Here is a 13,205-nt window from a genome sequence, read left to right as displayed (position 1 = left end):
AAAAAGAGTTTACAATCCCTAAAAATTACAGATACACTTTGGTAGAATTACTAGTATAGTATTTAGTTACAAGCCCAATGACAAGTGCAGCCCACAGACCAACAACAACACAGAAGAACAGCTCCCAGTTCTTCACAACCTTCTGGGCTCCAAAATTAGAGATTGTAAAGGACTATGGCAAGCCAATCCAGCTAACAATAGCAATACCAACAGACATCAGAGCAGCGGAAATGATGAGCTGCTTTTTCAAAGAAGGTTCAATACCATTTTCAGATAAGAAGACTGTTGAGTTATTGAAATGCTCCTTTACGTACTTAACTGTTTTATACATTCCCCATGGGATGATGTAGAGCCACACTGAATTTTCTCAAGGACCAATTGGCACTCCATCATGTTCATAATAAAAACCAGCATTGCAATATCTTACGGCCTGATATGTCGATCCAGAATCATAAATAGAAGTTGAAGCATACTGATTGATACCGACAAAATCAGTGAACCCTTAACTAATCTGATTGCTCCTTTTGTGAATCGTGGGACCCTCTCTCCTACAATTAGTTCCCTCCACTCAACCGTTGATATTTTCTCCACCAATATGCTACTTGGAGCCCGCATAATCTTGCATGAAGTAATTATACCCAACTCAGAAAACACTTCAATCAGCTTCTCATCAGCTATAGCCTCTAAGACCAATTCCAGAAAACCCAACAGAATGTCTATTAACACACACCCTCTATGATAATTAAGCCCTTTCTCAAACAAAAACGGACCAACATCGTTGATACCACTATCAATGGCATTCAGCTCCCTCCAACTCACGCCAGAAATTCCAACAGAATTTCCAGCCGGCAACTGACTCATGGAAAGCAATGGAAAATGAGAGGTAAAAGAGGATTCCAATTTCTGTGTTCTCACTTGTAGTGCATAATGACAACCTTTTGTGCAAACAAAACTAATAACATAATTACACAACCAACCAAGCATCTTTACTACACCAAAAAATTTTGTATCTCCATTTCAAACCTTGATGGCTCCCTCCCCATATGCTGCACTCCCATTGAAATGAAACTTATCCACTAACAGTGCCCGAGCAGCAAATAAAGCTGGAATGCCTCTTTCAAGTGCAATTTGAACTTGAATTTCATGTTCATCCTTGGGAACAAAAGACATAGTAATAACATCTCTATCAAAGAGATAACCTCCAAAGTTGGCAACCCCACAGCCAACGTCCAATACAACACGACTTCATTTCCCCCATGCAATGTTAGGAAGTGTCTCTTGAACGAAATCAACATAATGCAGAGCACCATGCTTACACTGTGTTCCACCTCTAGGGAACGTAAGGTACTCGGCAGTAACTTTCACCCAATGCTGGTGTCCTTTTACCACTGCAAGCTTGGTATGCAGAACATTGTGGTACCAAATCTTGATCCTGCTGTCAGGCCAAGAGATGGGCCGCTTGTATCCTTCAGGAAGAGGGACAAGACAAGGAGGTCCTTCCTCTGGGCAGTTGTAAACTCTTATTAGTTTTTATATATTACGTTTTGCAAGTGTCGAGAAAAGGAGGAAGCGGGGGATTTTTAACTGAGTGTTGACCCCCAATCTATAAGTCATTTCATACAAAAATATAACCCTTTATGCATGATAAATCACATTACAATCATCTATGATAGTTTGGTCAGCTTTTTGTAAATGGGAAAAATAATGGCTTGTTTGACTGGAGTAAATATCCCACCGCACATTCACTTGAGAATTTAATGAGTGTTTTCTATTCTCCTTAAAAGGTTTGGATCCATAGGTCATTTGCATATTTAAAAAATTCCAAGCTATTAGGGTTGAACTAGTGGAATTTCCCAAACTTGGATAACAAAACTTTTGTGTTCATTTGAGTTGTGTCAAAAAAATTTCTTTACTTAAAATTGTTATTGTTTTAAATTTCTTCCAAACATAAACTCTAAAATTTTCGTTTTGTTGTAAACTATACACCTTTTTTGTTTACTGGATGAAGGGAGAGCGAAAACTCAAAATTCTGATTTATGAAAAAAGTATCATCTAAAATCGAACTGCACAGTGCACAAACGTAGAGAGAGATAATTCCACAGAGTGTCTGTAGTTTTTAGGGATTGTAAACTCTTTTTAGTTTTTATATATTAGGTTTTGCAATTGTTGGGAAAAGGGGGAGGCAACGGGATTTTTAACTGAGTGTTGACTCCCAATCCATAAGTCATTTCTTAAAAAAATATAGCCCATCATGCATGATACATCACTTTAAAATCATCTATGATTGTAGGTCAGTTTTTTTGTAAATGCAAAAAATAATGGCATGTTTGACTCGGGTAAATATCTCACAGCACGTTCACTTGAGAATTTAATCAACATTTGTTATTCTCATTAAAATGTTTGGATCCATTGGTCATTTGCATTTTTAACATGTTTCAATCATGCATATCCATTTTTAAAACATGTGTAGAAGAAATCTCTTTCTTATAAAATTCCAAGCTATTAGGGTTGAACTTGTGGAATTTCCTAAATTTGAATAACAAAACTTTTGCGTTCATTTGTGGTGTGTGAATAAATTTTTTTACTTACATTTATTGTTGTTTTAAATTTTTTCCATACATAAACTCTAAAATTTTAATTTTGATGTGATCTATTTATCTTTTTTGTTTATGGGATGAAGCGAGAGCGAAAGCTGAAAGGTTTGACTTAAGAAAAAAGTACACATTTAAAATGGAAACACACAATGCACAAATGTAGAAAGAGATATTTCCAAAGAGTGTCTATATTTTTTAGGGATAGTAAAATCTTTTTAGTTTTTATATATTAGGTTTTGCTATCATCGGGAAAAAGGGGAAGCGGGGGATTTTTAACTGAGTGTTGACTCCCAATCCATAAGCCATTTCTTACAAAAATATAGCCATTTATTCTTGATAAATCACTTTACCATCTATGATTTTTAGGTCAGCTTTTTGTAATCGGGCAAAATAATGACTTGTTTGACTTGGGTAAATATCTCACCGCACGTTCACTTGAGAATTTAATGAACGTTTGTTATTCTCTTTAAAAGGTTTGGATCCGTAGGTGATTTGCATCTTTAACATGTGTCAAACAAGCATATCCATTTTCAAAACATGTCTAGAAGAAATCTCTTTCTTATTCAATTCCAAGCTATTAAGGTTGAACTAGTGCAATTTCCAAAACTTGGATAAAAAACTATCGTGTTCATTTGTGGTGTGTGAATAAATTTTCTTTACTTATTTTTTTGTAGTTTTAAATTTTTCCTTACATAAACTCTAAATTTTTCATTTTGTTGTGATCTATTTGCCTTTTTTTTTAGGATGAAGAGAGAGCGAAAACTCAAAGTTTTAATTTAAGGAAAAAGTGTAAATCTAAAATGGAAATGCACAATGCACAAATGTAGAGAGAGAAAATTCGAAAGAGTGTCTATAATTTTTAGGGATTGAAAACTCTTTTATTTTTTATATTTTACGTTTTGCAATCGTCAGGAAAAGGGGGAGGCGGGGGATTTTAAACTGAGTGTTGACTCCCAATCAATGAGTCATTTCTTTAAAAACTATAGTTTGTTACGCTTTATAAATCACTTTGCAATCATCTATGATTGTTCGGTCAACATTTTGTAAATGGGCAAAAATATGGCTTGTTTGAGGGGTAAATATCCCACCGCACATTCGCATGAGAATTTAATGAGCGTTTGTTATTCTCTATAAAAGGTTTAGTTCCATAGGTCATTTGCATCTTTAACATGTTTCAAGCATGCTTATCCATTTTTAAAACATGTGTGGAAGAAATCTCTTTCTTATAAAATTCCAAGCTATTAGGGTTGAACTAGTCGAATTTCCAAAACTTGGATAACAAAACTATTGTGTTCATTTTTGGTGTGTGAATAAATTTTCTTTACTTACATTTGTTGTAGTTTTAAATTTTTTCCACACATAATCTCTAAAATTTTCATTTTGGTGTGATCTATTTGCCTTTTATGTTTACGGGCTGAAGGGCAAGCGAAAACTCAAAGTTTTGATTAAAGAAAAAAGAACCCATAAAAATGGAAAGGCACAATGCACAAATGTAGAGAGAGAAGATTCCAAAGAGTGTCTGTAATTTTTGTGGATTGTAAACTCTTTTTAGTTTTTTAATTTTAGGTTTTGCAATCATCGGGAAAAGGGGGAGGCGGCGAATTTTTGATTGAGTGTTAACTCCCAATCCATAAGTCGTTGCTTTCAAAAATATAGCCCGTTACGCATGATAAATCACTCTACAATCATCTACGATTGAGAAGTCAACTTTTTGTAAATGGGCCAAATAATGGCTTGTTTGACTCGGGTAAATATCCCACCGCACGTTCACTTGAGAATTTAATGAGAGTGTTTTATTCTCTTTAAAAGGTTTGGATCCATAGGTCATTTGCATCTTTAACATGTTTCAAGCATGCATATCCATTTTTAAAACTTTTGTAGCTGAAATGTCTTTCTTATAAAATTCCAAGCTATTAGGGTTGAACTAGTGGAATTTCCAAAATTTGAATAACTAAGCTTTTGTGTTCCTTTGTGGTAAGTGAATAAATTTTATTTACTTACATTTGTTGTTGTTATAAATTTTTTCCATACATAAACTCTAAAAGTTTCATTTTGTGGTGATTTATTTGCCTTTTTTGTTTACAGAGTGAAGGGAGAGTGAAAACTCAATGTTTTTATTTAAGAGAAAAGTATACATATAAAATGGAAATGCACAATGAAAAAATGTAGAAAGCAATAATTCCAAAGAGTGTCTGTAATTTTTAGGGATTTTAAACTTATTTTATTTTTTATAGATTATGTTTTGCATTCGTCAGGAAAAGGGGGAGGCAAGGGGGTTTTTAACTTAGTGTTGACTCCCAATCCATAAGTCATTTCTTTAAAAAATATAGCCCAATTGCGCATGATAAATTACTTTACAATCATCTATGATTGTTAGGTCAGCTTTTTGTAAATGGGCAAAATAATGGTTTGTTTGACTCGAGTAAATATCCCACCGCACGTTGACTTGAGAATTTAATGAGCATTTGTTATTCTCTTTAAAAGGTTTGGATCCATAGGTCATTTGCATCTTTGACATGTTTAAAGCATGCATATCCATTTTTAAAACATGTGTATAAGAAATTTCTTTCTTATAAAATTACGAGCGTAATGGGTTGAACTAGAGGAATTTCCCAAACATAGATCACAAATATTTTGTGTTCATTTGTGGTGTGTGAAAAACTTTTCTTATCTTACATTTGTTGTTTTTAAAACAACTTTCATACATAAACTCTAAATTTTTTTTTGTTGTGACCTATTTCCCTTTTTTGTTTACGGGATGAAGGGAGAGCGAAAACTCAAAGTTTTGATTTAAGAAAAAAGGATACATCTAAAATTGAAATGCACATTGCACAAATATAGAGAGAGATAATTCCAAAGAGTGTCTGTAATTTTGAGGGATTGTAAACTCTTTTTAGTTTTTATATATTAGGTTTTGCAATCGTCAGGAAAAGGGGGAGGCGGGGCATTTTTAATTGAGTGTTGACACCCAATCCATAAGTCATGTCTTAAAAAAAATAGCCCGTTATGCATGATAAATAACATTAAAATCATCTATGATTGTTAGATCAGCTTTTTGTAAATGGGGAAAATAATGGCTGGTTTGACTCGGGTAAATATCCCACCTCACGTTCACTTAATTATTTAATGAGCATTTTTTATTCTTTTTAAAACTTTTGGATCCATAGATCATTTACAACATTAATGTGTTTCAAGCATGCATATCCATTTTTAAAACATGTGTAGAAGAAATCTTTTTTTGATAAAATTCCTTGCGTAATGGGTTGAACTTGTGAAATTTCCCAAACTTGGATAACAAAAATTTTGAGTTCATTTGTGGTCTGTGAAAAAAATTTATTTACATAGATTTTTTGTTTTTTTAATTTTTTTCATACATAAACTCTTAAACTTTCATTTTGTTGTGATTTATTTGCCTTTTTTGTTTTCGGGATGAAGGGAGAGCGAAAACTCAAAGTTTTGGTTTATGCAAAAAGTATACATCTAAAATGGAAATGCACAACACACAAATGTAGAGAGAGAGAGAATTCCAAAGAGTGTCTGTAATTTTTAGGGATTCTAAACTCTTTTTAGTTTTTATATTATTATGTTTTGCAATCATCAGGAAAATGGGAGGCGGGGGATTTTTAACTGAGTGTTGACTCCCAATCCATAAGTCACGTCTTACAAAAATATAGCCCATTACGCATGATAAATTACTTTACAGTCATGTATGATTGTTAGGTTAGCTTTTTATAAATGGGCAAAATAATGGCTTGTTTGACTCGGGCAAATATCCCACCGCACGTTCACTTGAGAATTTAATGAGCGTTTGTTATTCTCTTTGAAAGGTTTGGATCCATAGGTCATTTCCATCTTTAACATGTTTCAAGAATGCATATCCTTTTTTAAAACATGTGTAGAAGAAATCTCTTGCTTATAAAATTCCAAGCGCAATGGGTTGAACTAGTGGAATTTCCCAAACTTGGATAACAAAACTTTTGTGCTCATTTGTGGTGCGTAAATAAATTTTGTTTACTTACATTTGCTTTTGTTATAAATTCTTTCCATAGCTAAAATAAAAAAATTTAATTTTGTTGTGATCTATTTGCCTTTTTTGTTTACGGGTTGATAGGAGACCGAAAACTCAAAAGTTTTGATTTAAGAAAAAAGTGCAGATCTAAAATGGAAATTCAGAAAGCACAAATGTAGAGAGAGATAATTCCGAAGAGTGTCTATAATTTTTAGGGATTGTAAACTCTTTTTAGTTTTTGTAAATTAGGTTTTGCAATCGTCGGGAAAATGTAGAGGTGGGGGATTTTTAACTGAGCATTGACTCCCAATCCATGAGTCATGTCTTACAAAAATATAACCCGTTACGCATGATAAATAACTTAACAATCATCAATGATTGTTAGGTCAGCTTTTTGTAAATGGGCAAAATAATGGCTTGTTTGACTCGGGTAACAATCTCACTGCACGTTCTCTTGAGAATTTAATAAGCGTTTGCTATTTTATTTTAAAGGTTTGTATCCATAGGTCATATGCATTTTTAACAAGTTTCAAGCATGCATATCCATTTTTAAAACATGCTCTTTCTTATAAAATTCCAAGCGTAATTGGTTGAACTAGTCAAATTTCCAAAACTTGGATAACAAAAATTATGTGTTCATTTGTGGTGTGTGAATAAATTTTCTTTACTTACATTTGTTGTTTTCGTAGATTTTTTTCATACATAAACTCTAAAATTTTCATTTTGTTGTGATCAATTTGCCTTTTTTGTTTACGGGATGAAGGGAGATCGAAAATTCAAATTTTTTATTTAAGTAAAAAGTATACATCTAAAACAGAAATTCACAATGCACAAATGAAGAGAGAGATAATTCCAAAGAGTGTCTATAATTTTTATGGATTATAAACTCTTTTATGTTTTTATATATTAGGTTTTGCAATCTTCGGAAAAAGAGGGAAACATGGGATTTTTAACTGATTGTGGACTCCCAATCCATAAGTCATTTCTTGCAAATATATAGGTCATTACACAGGATAAATAACTTGACAATCATCTATGATTGTTAGGTTAGTTTTTATAAATGGGCAAAATAATGGCTTGTTTGACTCGGGTAAATATCCCACCGCACGTTCACTTGAGAATTTAATGAGTGTTGGTTATTCTCTTTAAAAGGTTTGGATCCATATGTCATTTGCATCTTTAACATGTGTCAAACATGCATATTCATTTTGAAAACTTGTGTAGAAGAAATCTCTTTCTTATAAAATTCAGAGCGTAATGGGTTGAACTAGTGGAATTTCCCAAACTTGGATAAAAAAACTTTTAAGTTCATCTGTTTAGTGTGAATAAATTTTTCTGTACTTACATTTTTTTTGTTTTAAATTTTTACGTACTCTAAAATTTTCATTTTATTGTTATCTATTTTCCTTTTTTGTTTACGGAATGAAGGGAGAGTGAAAACTCAAAGTTTTGATTTAAGAAAAAAGTATACATCTAAAATGGAAATGCATAATGCACAAATGTAGAGAAAGATAATTACCAAGAGTATCTGTAATTTTTAGGGATTGTAAACTCTTATTAGTTTTTATATATTAGTTTTTGCAGTCGTCGAGAAAAGGGGGAGGCGGGGAATTTTTAACTGAGTGTTGACCCCCAATTAATAAGTCTTTTCTTACAAAAATATAGCCCATTATGCATCATAAATCACTTTATAATCATCTATTATTGTTAGGTCAGTTTTTTTGTGAATGGGCAAAATAATGGCTTGTTTGACTCAAATAAATATCCCACCGCACGTTCCCTTGATAAATTAATGAGTGTTTGTTATTCCCTTTAAAAGGTTTGGATCCATAGGTCATTTGCATCTATAACAAGTTTCATGCGTGCATATCAATTTTTAAAACATGTGTAGAAGAAATCTCCTACTTATAAAATTCCAAACGTAGTGGGTTGAACAAGGGGAATTTCTAAAACTTGGATAACAAAAATTTTGTGTTCATTTGTGGTGTGTAAATAAATATTATTTAATTACATTTTTTGTTGTCTTAAATTTTTTCCATACATAAACTCTAATATTTTCATTTTGTTGTGATCTATTTTCCTTTTTTATTGATGGGATGAAGGGAGATTAAAAATCAAAGTTTTGATTTAAGAAAAAAGTGTACATCTAAAATGAAAATGCACAATGCACAAATTTAGAGAGAGATAATTCCAAAGAGTGTCTGTAATTATTATGGATTGTAAACACTTTTTAGTTTTTATATATTAGGTGTTGCAATCGTCGGGAAAAGGGGGAGGCGGGGGATTTTTAACTGAGTGTTGACTCCCAATCAATAAGTCTTTTCTTTAAAAAATATAGCCCATTATTCATGATAAATCACTCTACAATTATCTACGATTCTTAGGTCAGTTTTTTGTAAATGGGCAAAAAAATTGATTGTTGGACTCGGGTAAATATTCCACCGCACGTTCACTTGAGAATTTAATGAGCGTTTGTTATTCCCTGTAAAAGGTTTTGATCCATAATTCATTTTCATCTTTAACATGTTTCAAGCATTCGTATCCATTATTAAAACAAGTGTAGAAGAAATCTCTTGCTTATAAAATTCCAAGCATAGTGGGTTGAACTAGTGGAATTTCCAAAACTTGGACGAAAAAAGTTTTGTGTTCATTTGTGGTGTGTGAATAAATTTTCTTTACTTACATTTGTTGTTGTTTTAAATTTTATATACATAAAATGTAAAATTTTCTTTTCGTTGTGATCTATTTACCTTTTTTGTTTACGGGATGAAGGGAGAGAGAAAACTCAAAGTTTTGATTTAAGAATAAAGTATACATCTAAAATGGAAATGGACAAAGAAAAAATGTAGAGAGAGATAATTCCGAAGAGTGTCTAAAAATTTTAGGGATTGAAAACTCTTTTTAGTTTTTTGCAATCGCCGGGAAAAGGGGGAGGCAATGGATTTTTAACTGTTTGTTGACTCCCAATGCATAATTCATTTCTTACAAAACTATAGCGCATTATGCATGATAAATCACTTTAAAATCATCTATGATTGTTAGGTCAGCCTTTTGTAAATGGGTAAAATAATGGCTTGTTTCACTCAGGTAAATATCCCACTGCACGTTCACTTGAGAATTTAATGAGCGTTTGTTATTCACTTTAAAACGTTTGGATCATAGGGAAATCTTTAACATGTTTCAAGCATGCATATCCATTTTTAAAACATTTGTAGAAGAAATCTCTTTCTTATAAAATTCCGAGCATAATGGGTTGATCTAGTGTAGTTTCCCAAACCTTGATAACAAAACTTTTGTGTTCATTTTTGGTGTGTTAAAAATTTTTCTTAACTTACATTTTTTGTTCTTTAAATTTTTTTATACATAAACTCTAAAATTTTCATTTTGTTGTGATCTATTTGCCTTTTTTGTTTACGGGATGAAGGGAGAGCGAAAACTCAAAGTTTTGATGTAAGAAAAAAGTATACATCTAAATTTGAAATGCACAATGCACAAATGTAGAGTGAGATAATTCCAAATAGTGTCTTTAATTTTTAGTGATGGTAAACTCTTTTTAGTTTTTATATAGTAGGTTTTACAATCGTTGGGAAAAGGGGGAGGCAGGGGATTTTTAACTGAGTGTTGACTCCTAATCCATAAGTCATTTGTTACAAAAAAATTGCCCGTTAGGCATGATAAATCACTTTAAAATCATCTATGATTGTTAGGTCAGCTTTTTTTAAATGGGCAAAATAATGGCTTGTTTGACTCGGGTAAATATCCCACCTCATGTTCACTTAATTATTTAATGAGTGTTTTTTATTCTTTTTAATAGTTTTGGATCCATAGATCATTTACATCTTTAAAATATTTCAAGCATGCATATCCATTTTTAAAACATGTGTAGAAGAAATCTCTTTCTGATAAAATTCCTTGCGTAATGGGTTGAATTTGTGGAATTTCCCAAAATTGGATATCAGAACTTTTGTGTTCATTTGTGGTGTGTGAAAAAATTATACTTACTTAAATTTTTTGTCTTTTTAAATTTTTTCATACATAAACTCTGAAACATTCATTTTGTTGTGATCTATTTGCCTTTTTTGTTTACGGGATGAAGGGAGAGGGAAAACTCAAAATATTGATTTATGCAAAAAGTACACATCTAAAATGGAAATGCACAACACATAAATGTAGAGAGAGATAATTCCAAAGAGTGTCTGTAATTTTTATGGATTCTAAACTCTTTTTAGTTTTTATATGTTATGTTTTGCAAACATCGGGAAAGTGGGAGGCAGAGGATTTTTAACTAAGTGTTGGCTCCCAATCCAGAAGTCATGTCTTAAAAAAATATAGCTCGTTATGCATGATAAATAACTTTACAATCATCAATGATTGTTAGGTCAGCTTTTTGTAAATGGGAAAAATAATGGCTTGTTTGACTCGGGTTATAATCCCACCGCACGTTCACTTGAGAATTTAATAAGCGTTTTTTATTCTCTTTAAAAGTTTCTTATCCATAGATCATATGCATATTTAACATGTTTCAATCATGAACATCCATTTTTAAAACTCATGTAGAAGAAATCACTTTCTTATAAAATTCCAAGCGTAATGGGTTGAATTAGTCGAATTTCCTAAACTTGCATAACAAAACTTTTGTGTTCATTTGTGGTGTGAAAATAATTTTTTCTACTTAAATTTGTTGTTGTTTTAGATTGTTTTCCATACATAAACTCTAAAATTTTCATTTTGTTTTGATCAATTTGCCTTTTTTGTTTACGGGATGAAGGGAGATCAAAAACTCAATGTTTTGATTTAAGTAAAAAGTATACATCCAAAATGGAAATGCACATTGAACAAATGAAGAGAGAGATAATTCCAAAGAGTGTTTATAGTTTTTAGGGATTATAAACACTTTTTAGATTTTATATAGTAGGTTTTACAATCGTTGGAACAAGGGGGAGGCAAGGGATTTTTAACTGACTGTGAACTCCCAATCCATAACTCATTTCTTACGAAAAAATAGCCCGTTACCCAAGATAAATCACTTTACAATCATCTATGATGGTTAGGTCAGCCTTTTGTAAATGGGAAAAATAATGGCATGTTTGACTCGGGTAAATATCCAACATCACGTTCACTTGAGAATTTAATGAGTGTTTGTTATTCTATTTAAAATGTTTGGATCCATAGGTCATTTGAATCTTTAACATGTTTCAAGCGTGCATATCCATTTTTAAAACATGTGTAGAAGAAATCTCTTTCTTATAAAGTACCGAGCGTAATGGGTTGAACTAGTGGAATTTCCCAAACATGGATAACAAAACTTTTGTGTTCATTTGTGGTGTGTGAATAAATTTTATTTAATTACATTTGTTGTTGTTTTAAATTTTTTCCATACATAAACTCTTATATTTTCATTTTGTTGTGATCTATTTTCCTTTTTTGTTTATGAGATGGAGGGAGATCGAAAAATCAAAGTTTTTATTTAAGAAAAAAGTATACATCTAAAATGGAAATGCACAATCACAAATGTAGAGAAAGATAATTCCAAAGAGTGTCTATAATTTCTAGGGATTTTAAACACTTTTTAGTTTTTATATATTAGGTTTTATGGTCGTCGGGAAAAGAGGGAGGCGGGGGATTTTTAACTGTGTGTTGACTCCCAATCAATAAGTCATTTCTTACAAAAATATAGCCCATTACACATGATAAATCACTTTACAGTCATCTATGATTGTTAGGTCAGCTTTTTGGACATGGGCAAAATAATGGCTTGTTTGACTCGGGTAAATATCCAACCGCACGTTTACATGAGAATTTAATGAGCGTTTGTTATTCTCTTTAAAAGGTTTGGATCCATAGGTCATTTGCATCTTTCACATGTTTCAAGCATGCATATCCATTTTTAAAACATTTGTAGAAGAAATCTCTTGCTTATAAAATTCCAAGCGTAATGGGTAGAACATTGTGGAATTTTCCAAACTTGAATAAAAAAACTTTTGAGTTAATTTGTGGTGTGTGAATAAATTTTCTTTACTTACATTTGTAGTTGTTTTAAATTTTTTCCACACAAAAACTCTAAGCTTTTCATTTTGTTGTGATCTATTTGCCTTTTTAGTCTACAGAATGAATGGAGAGTGAAAACTATAAGTTTTAATGTAAGAAAAAAGTATACATCGAAAATTGAAATGCACAATGCACAAATGTAGAGAGAGATAATTCTGAAGAGTGTCTTTAATTTTTAGGGATTGAAGCATTGTTTACTTTTTATATATTAGGTTTTGCAATTGTCGGGAAAAGGGCGAAGCTGGGGATTTTTAACTGAGTTTTGACTCCCAATCAATAAGTCATTTCTTACAAAAATATAGCCCATTACGCATGATAAATCATTTTACAATCATCTATGATTTTTAGGTCGGTTTTTTGTAAATGGGCAAAATAATGGCTTGTTTGACTCGAATAAATATCCCACCGCACGTTCACTTGAGAATTTATTGAGAGTTTTTTATTCTCTTTAAAAGGTTTGGATCCATAGGTCATTTGCATCTTTAAGATGATTCAAGCATGCATATCCATTTTTAAAACATGTGTTGAAGAAATATCTTTCTTAAAAAATTCCG

The sequence above is a fragment of the Aristolochia californica genome, unplaced genomic scaffold (genome assembly GCF_029961685.1).
Source record: "Aristolochia californica isolate CCGP_79_NKW_82.1479 unplaced genomic scaffold, dmAriCali1.0.hap1 SCAF_1, whole genome shotgun sequence".
Lineage (NCBI taxonomy): Eukaryota > Viridiplantae > Streptophyta > Magnoliopsida > Piperales > Aristolochiaceae > Aristolochia > Aristolochia californica.
Note: the sequence above shows the minus strand (reverse complement) of the source record.